Genomic DNA, 16,729 nt, shown 5'->3' on the forward strand with positions numbered 1-16,729 from the left:
GTCTGCATAAATCTTGCATGTGTGCGTTAACATGAGTATTCATGGCTGCCACTTTCACTTCTCACTTGAAGCTTGAAACTTCTCAGACTGGCTCGGTGCAGTGCAAATATCAAAAAAGCCCTGAGTGGCATTTTACTTTCCTCTGGACCTTGACTGGAGCCCCTGCAGCGTCTAATGTTTCTGCACGTTAAGTGTCATGCCACCCGCGAGCACCGTCTCTCCACAAAACCATCAGCAGACCACCAAAGGTGACCTTGGCAACTAAAATATCACTCATGGATCACAAAGAACGATGAATTAAATACAGTGGTGGGTGGTCAGGGACATCAAGGCCTTCTTTGCTGGCAATCAGAAGTATTGACCTTAATTAACAAACTTAAGTTCTTGGTTCAATCAAATAGTCTTACCTCCAGCTACTCATTTCATAGGGTTTCTCTTGGCTCCAATGCTTCCAGTAAATGAGCTTCTTAGACTTTTTGTCCAGTCGCATTTTATCCTCTGTTGCAATGTCAATCTTATCTACCCAGAGCTTTGAGGATCAATAGAGTTGTCTGATATGAATGGACTGTTTCAGTTGGTAGGATCAAGACTTGTTTTAGCCAACTTTTGCTGGCAAAACACATCTGCACACATGAATAATTTAATAACCAACATCTCTGGGGAGTATTTAAATGATGTATATTTAAGTCATGTTTATATACTGTTTTGAACTTCTCCAAGTGAGTGCTGTTCAATTGTTTCTTCTGCAATGTGATGGTGGCTTAAGTCAGGTACTAAGGCCCAAACACGGCATCATTCTAGAAGAGACAAGCCACCAATGAGCGTTGCCGACCTCTGGCCATCATCAATTATGTGCAAGCGCTAGCTCCTAAATGTTGCAATCCATGTTCCATTGTACAACACATCCAGGCCACAAGGGACAAAACTTGTGTGCACGTTGCAGCCAAGACTAAAAGATAAATAGATCAGGCGTTGCATTGCAAAGAATTGCGTCCAAACGTATCCTTCACAGGCATCATAAAGCACTCTCCTGCAAAAAATGAAACTTGTCAGGAAGACACATGCACTGTAAGATGACAAATGACTCATTAAAGTGTCAGCACATCTGTTGAGAGTCAAGCACTCAAACACAATGAAATATGTTGTCTGCTAATGGATTGGACTGGAAAACGCCGCCCTATAAACTCAAAATATAGCTTTTTATTACCATGGGAAATATACAGGATGATAGAAATATTTATTATATGCAATATTTCCCCCTATCTTTTATATTAAATGCTTAAAAACTGCATCCTTTGTGAAATGTCTTGATAAAAAAGAAGGTAGATGTGATTATTTGTTTTTGGCATACAGAAATAACATTTACTGACATTTATTTTCTAGTTTTGCTGTTTGAGGTACAATGGAATTGTTCATTGTCGCTTCCTGGCTGACTGCGAGCGAAGCCCTTGTGACAAACAAATCAGATAATAAAAATACAGTGCATCATAGAGAACATGATTTTTTCCTCCCTCCCCCAACTTGAATCATGAGAGAATAGCTGACCTCAACCAAAAATGGTACAGTCCAAATGGACACAATTTGCTCACTTTTGTTCGAGGGATTTTCTGCAATTTGTGCCACGATTCCCTGTCAAACAAATTTTTGTCACAGGTCGCATTGTAGTCATAGTTTCCTTTGGAGAGCCATTATCACTGTCAACGCTTTATATTATATACAGTATATGCTACATAACTACAGAGACAAGTAAAAATTGCTTAAATATTTTAAAAAGAGGAATGCTAATAAAAATTTGAAGACAATGTGTAATTTTAGTATTGACACATGAAGTCAATGCACAATTTGTCTTCGCGGGCCACATAAAATGATTTGGCAGGCCATATCGGGCCCCCAGGCCTTGAGTTTGACACCTGTGCCCTAGCGTGACCATTGTATGTCGTCTTTTTGTCTTAAATCTTCCATGCCTACACATCGTACTGAATGCCATTATGTCTTGTAGCTTGTCATGGAGAGCATTAGAGTGTGCAACTGTACCTAATGCAATGTCCAGAGCTCCTATTGGTTGGACCAGGACAAGAATCCAAATCAGATATTTTGAAAACGCATCTGCTACAAGGTCTTTCAATCTCCTTTAAAACCAGCTTGTGCCCAGTAAAGATGAGTTCTCCAGCAGGGGCAATCATTTCCACTGGCTTTCTGAGACTTAAGGTGATGAACAAAGCAGCTGTCCTGTGCACCCTGCGTAGAAGTGGACGCGCCCCTGGCCTCCCTCCCCAATCTCCCGCTTGTTTAATGTGTGCGCTCGTAAGGAACACAGTCATCTCGCTCCAATGTCACATGGCGGCACTTTGCGGTCTTATCCATCTCCCCTCTCCCGAGAGCTCTCAAGCTCCCGTCTTGGGAAAAAAACGACATGCCGCCAAAACAGCGGAGGACAGGTCATAAGTTATGGACTGCAAGTGCTCAACGATTCGGGAAAACACCATGGCTGCACGTTCTTTTACAACAAGCAGCTGCGCTTGAAGCCAAAAGAGAAATGTCTCTGAGAGGTTTATTCATTATATCAACATTGAAATGGAAATTGCAGCTTCTCCGCACAAATTATTTTAATTTTTTACTTGAATGAGCAAGAAGCCCGTTTCAGGTTAAGTCAGTCATGCAGACTTTGCATTAGTGGGGCTGTGTCCTTTTGCGAGCTGGGATTCCATTGCAAACTCATGCACTCTATGCATTCCATAATAGGAAAAATTGAAAGGGAAATTTGCAATTTTCAGATAACGCCAACGGGCAGAAGTACGTACGAGAAATAATCTGTGGAGGGAAAAAAAACTCAGCCATCTCTGACCCCATTTTGTACCTCTGATTTAAGTTTTAAGAAACCACTATACAAGAGGAAAAGCCACCAATCAGAGACAGAAGCTGAATTTTCTAATCATGTGTCTTAATGGGTTCCTGTGCCTGCCACCTTTTCCTGACCTTTGCGTGTAGCAGAAAATCCATCTGTTCTTCATTGTGAAGAAATTGTATTTAATCAAAATCAATACAAATTCTGCTTCGCAGCAAGAGTGAGAAATTCAGTCACTTGTGAGATGGAATTGATTGGAATTGAAGTCTTGGAATGATTCACTTAGTCTAATTGGTGAGAGAGAGAGTGTGTGTGTGTGTGTGTGCGTGCGTGTGTGTATCCAAACTTATCTGGATACAAATTGCCGTTTGCTATGTTAGTTTACAGTTTGGCATTCTGTTGAGTATTTTCTTTTCCATCATTTCCATTTTCTCAATTTTCTGCTTGCAGTGTAAAGCCAGCCGACTGGGACCAGCTCGTTAATTGGAGCCTGAGCAGTGGCGGCTCCAAACGATGCTCCCGGGAGGCTTCCTAACAAAATGTAGTCGGTGTTATGGCGAAATCATTAGGATCTTTCCACTGCCGTGAATTGTACTTGTTGATCCTGTCATGGCATCTATTTAAAAACTAAGCGACTATCTCTGTCTCTCTCAGCATTCAGGTGGATTTCATTGAGTTTGCTCCGTTCCCACGATGCAGCGTTGTTGTTCAAAGTGGGTCAAGGTTGTGTTTTTGCCTTTTCTCATTTTATCAGCACGTGACATATCAAGTAAATCACACACTAGAGGACAACATCATTCGTGCTGTTCTATTTAACTTGTCCTGAGGGCGAACGTGTTTCATTTTGACCATATCATTGCATTTCAGTTAATATTGACCATGCATTTATGTACCATTGGAAACAAGCACAATATGTAAAAAGCATAATATGTGCCTTACGTCGTGCAAGTGTCCCTAATGTTGTGTCCAGTGGTTGTATGCCATTTTGAGGCCTACTTAGGAACCTTTTGAAGGCAGATGCGTTAAACACTATCCCCCGTGCTAACTCACCCATGAAGTGTGACGAACAACAAAAACAACACAATAATGGTCACCAAATGTTCCACAATAAATAATGTTAATATCCTGTTGGTAAGCCCTACATTCTGCACATATGACAAATCTTTGGCATCCCACTTGTGAGCACCAACAGTGTTGATCGCGAAAAAAAAAAGCATTCAGAACCACGTGTAACATTCCACAGGTTGAGCATTGTGGGGAAAACAGATGAAAGAAGTCCAAACAACCTGTCAAACATTTATATTGTGCTGCCTCTTGAGATGTTTTGAGTCCAACTTGTAGAAAATTAACTCTGAAATCATATCCCATCGGTGCATGTCGTGCTCTGGTGAGGTCGGGTGCGAGCGTGACAAGAGTGTGACAAGCCGTGTGGTCTATGAATCACCACTGCTCGACATCATTTTGTGATGAAGAACCTCAAAAGTTCTCACAGTTGGTAGCAGGCCCAGAGAGAATGCTGATGAAACACAGAGGCAGTGAGGCCTTGGAAGGACACCAGTATTGCGTAGCTATACGTGCAGGGATGTGTAATATGAGATTAAAAACCATGGCTAGAGAGCAGATGATTCACTTTGGCAATGTTTTGTTACTTGTATTGGAGTTAGGGCCGTATTCTCCCAAGTGCTTCAGTCTCCCTTCCACTTAAATCTGTCATTTACCACCTTCATGCTTGATATACATTCTGGGCAAGAGCAACCTTAAAATGTGGGTGTTGCTTGTCAAATTTAGCATTGCATGCATTTTCCGCTCGACTTAAGCGCGTGTTCCCTTTTGCACTCCAGAGGCTGTCCAGTGCCCTGTGAAGGTGAAACATCATATTGCACTTGAAGTTTGGATTCAGTTAGAACATATGCTGCTGCATGTGACTTCCAGCTATCAAATGCATTGTATTGTTATTTGATGTTATATGTTTTTGTAAAGCGCATTGTTGGACCTTGGTAGAGGTTTATGAAACAGAAAAAAACCTTATTTTTATAGATAGCTTAAAAACTGGCATATGCAGACATACGATCGGTAAACAAAGGTGGTCTGGCAACTTTCCATCATGCACAAGTGAAGCGCTTTCAGTTCCTTCTCCCGCACAGTCTCCAGCATCCGTTATGCTTCCGCCATGTAGACCACGTGCATCTCCTGCTCTGAATTTGAAGGGAATAAGGAAAATCGCTCGATTGGCCGGGAATCAAGTCGGCTGTATTCATTCAACAAACCCACAACAACAACAGTGTGAACGCCCCTTAAAAAACCCCACCCGTGTCACAGTTGGACTGCATTTTGTGCTAGACTTGGGCAGCGCATGAAAATAGTGCTCTAAGTGTTATTCAATACGATTTAGAAGAGGAAGGAAGGAAGGAAGGAAGGAAGGAAGGAAGGAAGGAAGGAAGGAAGGAAGGAAGGAAGGAAGGAAGGAAGGAAGGAAGGAAGGAAGGAAGGAAGGACACATTTTGATCTAAAATCATGTCTATTGCAGAAGGGGTGCACAAGTATCAAACTCAAGGCCCGGGGGCCAGATGCGGCCCGTCACATCATTTTATGTGGCCCGCAAAGACAAATTGTGCATCAAATTCGTGCGTCATTACTAGAATTTCAAATTGTCTTCACTTTTAATAATATATTTTTTTTAAATATTTGACCAGTTTTTACTGGTCTGATTTGAAGTGTAGTTTTGTTTTCTTGTTTTGTTTTCTGAAGACTCCCTGTGACATAAGTAAGCTCGCGTGTCAACTTTCTGGGCAGAACAATTCCCGGCAAGATAACCAACCAACCCACATCACATTACCACAGTGGTGCACACGTTGCTATGTAACAGACTGTAATGATGCAATGCTGCCTTTGAAGGGCGAAGATAACGCCCCTCGCATGGAGGTCCACGATCCCAAATGATGGAATCATTCATAAGCTTTAAGAGAATTTTTGAGACCTCCATGGTGCGAGAGCTATTTGGCTTGAAGAAAAATGTCCATACTTCATGAGCTATTTAAGTGCTGCACCAGCTCTGCGTTGAGCTTAATGACTTAGGGTGCATTTCAACAGGCAGGTCAAAGCAGTCACATAAATGCCATCCAATCCCGCAACTTTGAACCTCCAACATTTGACATTAATCCAGAGAGTAATGTGGCCCTTCCTGTGCCCTAATGAAATCTGAACTTTTCAATGGTCGACACACAATGGCACTTTTGGAATTAAGCAGCCAGGGCTGCTGGGACTGGACTAAATAGCACACAGATGGCCCACCCCAATCTCATGTACACCCCCTCTACAGGCTTGTTTAGTCTCTGGGTGTTAGTTGTATCCATCCTCCGACTGATTTCAGACATTTACAGCGGTACAACAAAGAACGTTTGATCAGAAGGTCCAAATGAAATATGAAATATAAAAATTCAACAAGTCAATTGCTTGGTTCCGTAGGAAGTTTAAATGTACCTGGGAGTATATGAGTGACTGATGGAAGTCCAAAAAAGTACACTTCCCTTTTTCTTCTGTTATTCAAGCTGCAGAGATGCCTTAATTAGTTTGATTCTGTTACCATGCTCATAGCTCAAATCACTACTATCGCAAATGATCTTTTTCCACTGAAATGAATGGTAATGCTATTACTGTAATATATTTCAGCCTCCTCCCATAACATCCTTATCATCTTCCTTGAACGAATCTTGGTCGGTTGGTTTCTTTAGTACAGTCCATTTGCTTTTGGATAAATTGTAATGAGGGAGTTCTTATTGGTTAACCAGATCTGGGGTTCTTTTGCACCTTCACCAATCAATAGTTTTGTCCCTTGTGCAGAATTTTGTATCAAAGGACTTGCAGCCACAAACAAGAGTCAAATCTATCCATCCTTTCATATCATCTTACTGTTAATCAGAAAGTACAAACAAAAATTGCACTCTTGTTTTTCCATGGTCCACTTTTGTGAACAATTTGGTCTGGGTGGAGGTCTGCACTTGCACAAGCTTTTGAGTGTTTCAGGTATGTTGAGTTTTTGTAATTTCAGGAAGGATTTAGTGGTATATTGTAGCAAATAGTTGCATTTGCACTCTCCATACAGCTGTCTCTGGCAGTAGCGTAAGCTTGCATCCTTCTATGAAAGGTAATGCTCTCACATAAAATAGGATGTTAATTCTCGGTGGCATATCTTCAGTCAAAGCCAAGGGTGGGCGGTCTCACTCTCTCGCTCTCTCTCACCACCAGCGGTTGGCAGTTTATAAATTAAAAGATTTGCTTTGGGGAAAATTGCATCCAGCTCACATTTGAGGCAATCAAATCTGCAATTATGCAGTCTCACATTTCAATTTTGCATCCAGCTGTGAAAAACCCACTCACGACTAACAAGATTTCCTGAAAAATGGATATGTAAAAAGACTACCAGACACCAAACAATGAAGGTGATGCTTGAATTTCTCCAACTGTATACTGTTATTGTGATATAACCTTTTCTTCTTATTTTCTACTGTCATGCACCATTGCAAAACATAACCTTGGTATATTGATGACGAGAAGAAAAAAAAAATGACATTCATGAATGAAAGTGAACCTAACGCTTAACTGTAACAAATTCAAAATGTTGCCAATGGCAATATCCATTTTGGATGACAAAGAGGATCTGTAGCAGGGTGACACTATCAAAATATAACCATGTCAAAACCCATTACCTCTCTGAGGCTCATTTATTTCACACACACTAGGAACTATGCCATATTCCCAATACCTATGCTTAATTGATTTTGCTTTTGAATATGGGATTTTAACTATGTGAAGTGCTTTGAGTTGTCTTTTGGAATGCTTGGCCTTGCCTATAAAGTTAATTAGTAAGCTTACTAATGTGATCAATACTTAGCCTCCTAACGTCAGTACAATTTAAGCATCAGATTATTGCTGGCTCCTCACAGTCTATAAAAAGGTAGGATGCTCAAATGTGGCAGAAGTGTGGTTGGTTCAAGTCGAACATGAGAGTACAGAGCAGACAGTTTGACTTTAAAGTGGATGCTCTACCAGGCTAACATGCAGACAGGATTAATGTAGATGTCTGCAAATTCAGGTAAACAGAGGATTTGAAAGTCTTCATGAACAGATTATTAGGACTCAGAGCAAAGCTGGTTATTTTTAGGGAACAGAAAAAAGTTGGGTGAAAAGACCTTAAATCAGTGTCCAGCAATCCAAATGGAGCGTCCACAACAAATTGTGCAACCTCACTCTTAAGATCCATGCATTATTCAGAAAATAATTGATGGAGACTTTGTGCTTTTTTTCCACAATATAAAACAATTCTCAGTTGTGTCACTGTGGCTGTGGTCTGTCAAAGTACCCACATGATCAGCACTTATGGAGTACTATGTAGTTCATGTCTTGCTGAAACCAGCTCTGATTTTAGGGGCTGACCCTGCCTCATGCGATCACTGCAGGGCTAAAGGTGAGGCTGGCTGTGGTTACTATGACGACAGTGACGATGCTCCCCATGCATATCTCACGTATTTTCCGTTCCAGCAATTTTATTAACCTCTTCAACAAATAATAAATCTCCTTCCCAATCTCATCAGGCTGGATCATACAAGCAGAGGCCAGAATGTGGACAAAATGTGAAAATAATAAAAACAGTTTAGAATTTATGGAGGCAGCAATTTATCTACTACACTTTGTGTTATGTGGCACATCACGTAAAAATAGCAGACGAAGGACGAATGAGGGACCGGCAAGATTTGGTAAATTACCCACTTCTAAATTTAATATATGATATGTAATTTATTTAGTCATTGCTCTTATTTATTCATTGTATGTGCCTTCTTATTTTTACTTTTTGTATTGTTTACTTGAATGTGTAATATGTCTTGTCACCGTGGGATAGTAGGAAACGAAATTTCGATCTCTTTGTATGTCTTGGCATGTGAAGAAATTGACAATAAAGCAGACTTTGACTTTGACTAATTATTTCTAATTGTCATAATTTTTGAAAGAGTATAAACCATAGGTGTCAAACTCAAGGCCCGGGGGCTGGATAGGCCCGTCAATTCATTTTATGTGGCTGGCAAAGACAAATTTTGCATCGACTTGATGTGTCAATACTAAAATTACAAATTGTCTTCACTTATAAAAAATAGAAAAATTGCTTGAAATTTTCTTAGCATTCATCTTTTTAAAATATTTAAACAGTTTTTACTAGTCTCTGATTTCAAAACTAGTTATTCATCAGTTTGTTGTGCAGCATAAACTGGATATAATATACGGCATTGACAGTCATAATGGCCCTCCGAAGGAAACTATGGCTACGATGCAGCCCGTGACAAAAATGAGTTTGCCACCCCTGCTATAAACAATTAAGTTCTTCTCACTTTGATTTACATTTTAACCTCTCACTTGTTCCTGTGGAGCTCTGAGCTTCAAACCTTGTGGGCTATGTGGACCATGCTCGTGGGCTTGTCGTAATATGGGAATGCTAAACGAGAAGCAGACAACACACACCACAGACAGATCTATAAGCAGCTCCTTGGGTCCGCAGAGTGTCACTCGTAACTCTGTAGGAACAGACATGCAAGTATTTTGTGTAAAGTAAAAAAAAAAAAAGGCCTCACAGAATTCAAAATATGAGCAAACAAATGAAGGTTCTTGAAAAAGCCCATTTCTCAATACATATTCTATCTGTATTTACTCCTTATCAGAAGTAGTAAAAATGAAATAGGTGTAACAGCTGGGAGTTTGTGCCAGTTGACTGTTACAGCATCATGTTTAAAACAGATAGAAAAGTAAATCAGGACTCTTTAATCTGCACTGAAAACCAATAGCAAACATCATCACATAATTACTTTGGCTGGTACACCGAAACATTTAAATCAAAGTCAAGGAACTGGAATGACATGAAAGATATTTGGCCGTTTGCTTTAGCAGATGCAGCAACATGTGTATCTTTCTTTTGCAATAAACCGCCAACCAATGTTTTAAAGATTTCAACAGTTGGGAATGTGTTACGGATTCAAACCTTCCAGCCTCCCTGTGTTGATATGTTTATGCGAGTTAACGCTCATTGGCCATTTCTTGCATGTGTCATCATCATCATCATAAGAGCTTTATTAAAGTTGCTCTACAGTGAAAATATGTCTATTTAATTTTCCACACAACAGAGAAGAGTGTAGTAGTATATAATAGATACAATCATGAAAAAGTATAAAAAATCATGAAAAATCAAACCAAAGTCTCTGCTCTGAATTTGCTGAAACCACAAACTGAAATGTCAACAACTACTGTAGAAGCCGCACAAATAGACACTACTTTGTCGACATCAGTTTTTCCATGCCACGACAAAAGCAGCCACGCAAGCGCGAAGCCTGAGCCCACATGCTGGTTGTCAAGTCGGAGCTTCCTCTTTTGCCTTTCTCTGCTTAACGTAGGCAAAATCGAAAAAAAGAATTGTTCACTTTTTGCTCATTGGTTTGGGATTTTAAGCCACTACCACTATTCAGCACTCATACCTCAAGACAATGCTTCCAAGACATTGCGTCTCAAAAAACTTAAGTCGTGGCACTCATACCTCAAGGCTACTCCAAACTCTGCCTTTTGGGGAGTTTGGCATTTAGACATTTCACTATTTTAGGACCTGTTCAATTCATAAAACAATACATCAAATATAAATTAATAGATTTACCCCCTTTCCCTGGACAACAAAATGTAACCGTATTTTTTTCATGTATTTTAATGTAAGCTGAAAGATTTCTTTATTCATTACATTGAATTGTGTGAATTGTTTCCTGTGATGTCAGTCTGTGTGCATTCCCAGATTTTAAAAAAAGCATTGAAATAAAATTCCAAAAAGGAAATGCTGGTTGCTGTGTTAGCGAGGGGGTCAAACGTCCTCTGGAGACGTGACTGCTTCACAGTCGTCCATTCATCAAGCAGCATATCAAGTACAAAGGACGCAATATCCTTTTCGGCCTTTTGTTTAACCCCCTCTACCCATACACGCACACACACTTGCACACACACACAAGCACGCACACACACTCTAAAACTGATTTCCAGATTTCCTTATTTTGACTTATTTTGAGAAGCAAATCCAGACATATTCTATTGTTTATTATATACCACGAGAGTAAAGAGATGAATTGACGGAATATTCCACCGTTAGTTAGGTGCTCTCCATGTGGTCCTCATTCAGGTGAGTTTAAAAGTCCCTTTAATGGCCCTCATCTTGGTTAATGGAGGCAGGTGAGCTGGGCTGTCTCTCATAAAAGAGCAACGAACTGAACCTAGTCCACATAAAAGCTAATGGGTCATTAATGAATTGGCTTCAGTCACTGTGTCCATAAGGCAACTCAAGATGAAGCCGCCACTAGACGCTGCTTTGACTTTATAGGCCGAGGATGCTTGAATAATAAGTGCATTTGATTGCCCACGTCGTAATAGGAGAGCGAAAAAAGAAAGGAGATGTTGAAACATGGGATTGCAAGGGGAGCATTGAGATTTCATAATAGTAAAGAAAACAAAGAGAAGTTTTACAGCAAGATAGCAGACAAAAGAACAAAAGAAGCCACTTTGTTCTTTTGAAAAGTTTCCACCCCCCTCTCCTCTTGCTCGCTTGCCTGAAAGCATTCATCATGACTACAAGTTCTTTTCCATTCATTCTTTACACTTTGTCAAGACACGAAGAAAACGGATCTGCTACGTACTGTATGTGACCATATTCACCATGGTAATGCTGCTTTATGAATAAATCTGATGTGTCCATGGTTGGAGTTATGTTTTACTTTATTCTTAGCTCATTTAGAATTACCATTTATTCTTATTATATTATCAGATTAGTCTCACAATATTATGAGTACCCCCCTACACACACACAATTTGTATTTGTTCTTTTCATTGTGGACCACATCTTCATTTACAAAACATAGTGGGAGTGGATATAAGTCTACACACCCCTATGCAAGTGTCACATTTGTGTAACATGATGTGAATTTCCACAAATACTGTGACCTATTACAAGTGCATCTCAATTGTTATTTTTTTTAATTGTTTAAAGGGAAAAAAAAATAAAGGCATAGAATAATCTTGTTGCATAAATATGCACACCCTAAACTAACTCTCAAACATACCTTTTGGAGTTATTACCAAAAAAGTTCAACCCTGGTTTCCTTGGACTATAAAACATTTTTGCACATGTCTTTGGTATGTTTTGCAAAATGTAGGTGGGCTTGGATGTTTTTCTTTGTAAGATAAGTCTTCCGTCTGGCCACTATTCCTCAAAGCCCAACAATAAAAAGATGATGAGAGATTGAGTCATCGATTCTTTGCAGCTTCTCTGACCAGTTTTCTTCTTGCTTTTTCATCATTTTGCAGGGATGTCCAGTTCTGAGTAATGTTACTGTTGTGCCATAGTCTCCACTTGATCAATTCACTTTAACTGTCATTTTTACAATTAAAAAAATATGTGAAAAACCACAATGACTTTCCCTTTATTAGTAATGCTATCAAAGGCTAGCATTGTAACAAAAAGGTAGTGGTGGTAATGCATGACAAACTCAACCCAGCAGAGTTCTTTATAAAAAAAATAATTTCTGCAGTTTTGATGAGTGGTATCGTGATAACCTCGCCTGACTTTTAATTCCAATGCAAGGATGGTATTGAATGTGAGTGTGAATTTTTTACGTCTTATCTTTTTGTTGTTTTGTTTTTAAGTTTATGTACACTGTGTGCATACATTAGTAAATAAAATAAAAACATGGCGAGATGCTTGCACCAGATTGGAAATGGTGTCCCGAATGTTCAGATTAAGACATCACAGTCAAACCTACAGTGCAAGCTGACAATCTTCTTTTTGTAAACCTCTGAAACAGTTCGTTTTACTTGAAGCGCTTTGTTGTACTTATTTTTTGTGTGCTGCATCAATGGATATGGTTATCGAAATATAAAATAACCTGTATCGGAAAAAACATCTTTATATAGAAAATGGATAGATGGATGTTATCTAACGTGCCACCCATAGAAAGATTTGAAAACACAAATATTTTGGATGAAAGAATAAAAAATACTTGATGTCTTAATGTCAACATCATCTCTGAGCACAGGTCATGTCTATGTGGAAGGAATATGCCTGTATGCATTTACAATAATAAGTCATCATGAAGAATAATAAATTAAAGCCTGCAAAGGCAAAACCATTTTTGACATTAAAAGGGTTTAAGAGTTCAGCTTCTCGTGTTTTAAGTTAAAAAACAAAAAGACCCTTTGTCTTGCTGCTGAAGGCGGAAGACCTAAGAGAATGTTGTGAAAGGTTCAATGAGCTCTGTTTTCCTCAGCACCTTTATTTCAACGCCGCAAAATCTCTTTCAAAGACACATCATGTCTCTTTTCAGGCAGGGGCCGTCGTCCCCCCTCGTGCCCCCTCCCTACAAAACATTTGCTTATCTCTCGTCTGTCACGTCACATCTCTCCGTCCCGGTCTGAGTCGGCGAGCCCAGGCCCTGGCACGCTCAGCCCCCAGCCTTACAGACTGCGTCCACAAAAAACAAATCAGCCATTTCTAAACGGATCACACGTCTGATAAGAGCAACAATATTAGAGAGCGAGAGAGAGCGCCACTTTGGAGACAACGCCTTCTTGCTTTAAGCTTGTTTTGACTGCGTTTGAAGCCATTGGACAATGAAAAACAAAGCAGGATCGTCTGCCTATCTGCTGAGGCACAATGACAAGAGCGCTCAAGGAAGCAAGAGGTGGGTATATTTTCCCAAAAGACTATTGGATGGAGATGTAGCCACCAACTGCCACCAGTGGCGCACATACCGACGTACACGGGTAAGGTTAAAGGGCACGCTTAAGATGGTTGCTGACAAGTGAAGAGGCAATCAACGGTAGCAGAGGAGCAGGAGGGTGCTGCTATCACCTGGCACCTGAACACACACCATCACGAGATCTCGTGTTCTGATTAGACTGATTCAGTGACTATTTGTTTTTCTGTAATATCTGCCTTTGACACGCTCATGAGGGTCTCCTGAAGGTTCTGCACATGCTCATTGGGATTGAAGTAATGTGTGTTTACCATGTTTTGTTACGTAGCGGCCAGGGGACTTTATTAGGCGGGATTTTGTATTTGTACAAACACATTTTAAAATACAGTGGTGCCTTGAGATAGTAGTGACCCGGCATACAAGGTCTTTCAGACAACTTTTTTGCTTCGATCTCTGAGTGCAAACTTGAGATATGAATGCTGCACAGAACACAAGCAGCACTGAGTGCACGTAGTCAACATTTATCAAAAAAAGATATTTCAAACAGTTTGATGCCACTCCCAGTTTAAGTTTGCTGTCAAACTAATCATAAATTAAAGAAAATTATATTTTGTGTATTCAAAAACAACCTAATAGCTTTGCCTTTTGGAAAATCACTTAGCTTAATGCTAACAAACAACGCAAAATTCCATTGACATGCTAACATCAAGCATCATCGATTGCATTTTAGTGGCAATGGTTGAGCAAATTTAGACCAAGTTCATCTGGCAGGAAAAATGGAAAGTAGCACTTGCGTGAATAAGGATTTAGATTCAGATTCAGATTTAAGTCTTAATATTTGCTAGATTTTTACATGGTTTGAGAAGCCATACGTTCTGCATCACAGTGGCTAAAACTCAGGGTCTTGTGCAACTTCAGAGGAATAATTTTCACAGAAACCTTAAAATATGACTTGTATGAGTTTTGGCTTTGCTCTCCTCCAAGACATTTGTTGATGAAATTAGGGACCGCAGTTCCGCCTTCAGAAGTGAAAAACACCACAAATGATTCTCCCATCTCAAAAGGAAAGTCCAGTATTTCAACCAATCAGAAGATGCCATTCATTTACTCTGCTGAAAATTTCTCAAAAGGGAGACCTGACAACTATCCACTGGTTTGATACCCAATGGTCAGCCTGCAAATGGAGCTGGATGTTTTTCACTTAGGCTCAGCAACAGAATCAACGTCTATCTTCGGTCAGCAACAGCAACAATACAAAAAAACATCCGAACACTTCATTAGCATTTCTGGAATCAGCAGCTTTATATGGAAACGGAAAATAAACAGGAACAATTCAACAATTTGTGTACAATCGTGGGCTCATGGGCTCAATTTAGCCAATTCTTGAATCAAAAAGCCACCTGTTGACAATTCCTGTTGCGGACATTGACATCGGAAAACGATGCCATTTGCATCATACAGTACGTGATATGTGAGGAATGTCTCCCTGTTAAGAAGTCAGGAATCAGGAAAGGTCATCAAATGCAGACATACACGACATTCCTTCATGTTCGCTTCCTGTAAACAGCCAAGTGTTTCCTGTGTTGAGGCAGATGTTGGGCCCTATTGCTCCCTTCCGACCTCGGCCCGTGTCCTGTTGACCCCAATCACCTGGCTCCCCCGCATGTAAACGTGCAGTCATCCCCTGGCTTTGAATTCACGTCATGGCAAACGTCCACTGACACACGGCGAGGAAACGCCATCTGCTACAGTTTCATTACACGGCTTTGCTCCGAGCTAAGACAATTAAATCTAATAGAGTGCAAATGTCTGAGCTGGTACTGCCAACTTTACAATGTCGGCCATATCACCATCCATATCCATATGACTTTTTAATGACCGCTAAAGCCACAGTCATGAATTATCAATATGGCGCGGGGAATTCAAACACCTGGATTGCGCAAAACTGTTTAATAGCCCACTCAAGCACATTACTGTTCATTTCGAATATCTCTGCGGGTTGGCTTTGCAATCCTTCCTGAATGTTGGATTAAATTGAATTTGGAATTACTCCTAACTACTAAGTGGGTTGGTAATAGCGCCGTAATCCCCATCTATCTGCCATTAGCGACGATTGGGAAGGATTTCTGTCAGTGATCAGTGCGCACATTTGAAAAGATGTCGTGAACAAATTATTCTAAAAGCAACCACGCTAATTATCTTCTGGCTAAGAAAAGGCGCTTGGATAAACGGCCCGGGGGGCCAAGAGGAGCGATCTTCGTGAACAGGAGAGGGCTTCAAGTGCCTCGTGTAAAAATGGAAGGTGCTCCTCTTGTTGGATCTCAAGTGGGTGGCACATACATGGTTTCCCCTGCGGGACCCAGGACCCTTGGGGGAGACAATAGCCGGGTTGTTGTGAGTCAGGATTTGGAAAGTCGAGGGTCACAGGCCCCTTCTTCTCAGGTCCACGCCACTAAAGTGTGACTGTTTAGTGACAACAGAAAGAAGAAGCTTTGCGGAGAAGGGGGTTAGGGTCTGGGGGGGGGGGACCCAAAGGCGGCCCATCCATCAAGTGTCACTACTTGCCTTCGGGGACTCTAATCGACAATCCCAAATGTAAGCAGATTGAGCCACTCAGCAGGCCAAAAACCTAGGTATACCTTCACAATCTGACATCCAATATTTGTAGTCTAAATAATATTTACTTATTATTATTCTTTAATTTATTCTTATTATTATGAATTTTAAAATGTTCCTGTGCATGACTTGATCATCTGAGAGCAGTATAAGAATTTGCATCTAAATCAGGGCGATCAGTAGTAGGCTGTGCGTGAAACTGCAGGTACTGAAATAGACTTGCTGTGTCCATGTATGAAATTGGCAGGTAAACTCCAAAATCTTCCCTTGCCGTTGATGTAGGTGGCCGTGCAGGTGACCTGGGCAATTGGAGACCGCCTTTCATCCCCTGATCATGTGTCATTTGTACAGCTTCATGGCAAAAACTTCAAGCTTCTTTGGTGAAGAACTGTTCACTATCCGCCAAATTGCTGCTTGGGAGCTGAGTCGAGTAGAGTTCCTTGCTAGCATAAAGTGCTCAGACCTCAAATTCTAGCTTGCATGTGAAGGCAAAATTTGGTAGAAC

The sequence above is a fragment of the Syngnathus acus genome, chromosome 10 (genome assembly GCF_901709675.1).
Source record: "Syngnathus acus chromosome 10, fSynAcu1.2, whole genome shotgun sequence".
NCBI lineage: Eukaryota > Metazoa > Chordata > Actinopteri > Syngnathiformes > Syngnathidae > Syngnathus > Syngnathus acus.